The sequence below is a fragment of the Hippocampus comes genome, unplaced genomic scaffold (genome assembly GCF_001891065.2).
Source record: "Hippocampus comes isolate QL1 unplaced genomic scaffold, H_comes_QL1_v1.1 scaffold130, whole genome shotgun sequence".
Classification (NCBI taxonomy): domain Eukaryota; kingdom Metazoa; phylum Chordata; class Actinopteri; order Syngnathiformes; family Syngnathidae; genus Hippocampus; species Hippocampus comes.
Window position 1 is genome coordinate 2,976,513 of NW_017842057.1, and position 1,318 is coordinate 2,977,830.

Consider the following 1,318-nt stretch of genomic DNA (forward strand, 5'->3'; position numbering starts at 1 on the left):
CCCGGGGATCCCCCGGGGAGAGCTGGAAGAAGTGGCTAGGGAGAGGGAAGTCTGGGCTTCCCTGCTAAAGCTGCTGCCCCCGCGACCCGGCCCCGGATAAGCGGTAGAAGATGGATGGATGGATGGATGGATGGATGGATGGATGGACCTCTGCATTGGGAGGCAGACATGCTGTCCATTATTATTATTATTATTATTATTATTATTTTTATTATTATTTTTATGATTATTATTATTATTGCTGTACAAGAATAAGTGTAATTGCACATCCACTACAGTTATTGGCAGTGGTGGTCTCATTTAATATGACTTGTATTTTAGGCAACCTAATGCACTTCAAGTCTTTGCTGTTACAGACAAGTCTCAATAGTAATAGTTATTCTTTGTTTTAAGTTGATCTTTGTTGCCGGCTTTTTGTTTTCTTTAATGTTGAAGATACACTGTTGCAGTATGCAAAGGTTTACTTCTCACAATTTTATAGAGTTATTTAATCACTTGAAGTGCTGGGGGAAGACAGACTTTGATTAAGACCACCCCACGTGATCAATAAAGTCCTTGAACTTAGATAAGTCAATACTGGCCACTCACAGTATTCTTGATAACTACACCACACAATGCATTTACACAACCCCTGTCTGACTGCCTCACCTGAGTGATGTTTCTCGTGACAAATAGATTGTTTTGACTTCAGCTTTCAGGGTACATTACCAAGGATATATCTGACAATAAAAATGGAACCCAATTGGGTTCTTGCATTATTTTAGCCTTGCTGAACAAATCTCGCCTCTTAAAAACACAATTGCACACTGCTTTCACGCTCTCAGCACACAGGAAATGTGTGCAGCACATTAAAAAAAAGTGGAACATAAACCGTGTTTGCATTTTCCATCCATCCACCCCTTTTCTGATCCGCTTTATCTTCACAAAGGGTGTGGGGGGTGCTGAAGCCTATCCCAGCTGTCTTCGGGCGGGGGAAACCCTGAACCGATTGCCAGCCAATTGCAGGGCACACCGAGACGAACGAGCATCTGTGCTCACACTCACCTCTAGGGACAATTTAGAGCCTGCCATGCATGTTTTTGGAATGTGGGAGGAAACCGGAGCACCCGGAGAAAACCCATGCAGCCACAGGGAGAACATGCAAACTCCACACAGGAAGCCTGGACCCCAATACGAACTCATGACCTCTGCACCGTGGGGCAGACGTGCTAACCAGTCAACCTCCATGCTGACCTTTGTGACATAGTTTATAATGTACTCCACACAGAAAGGCCAGAGTTGGGATTGAACCCACGACCTCTGCACTGTGAGGACCACC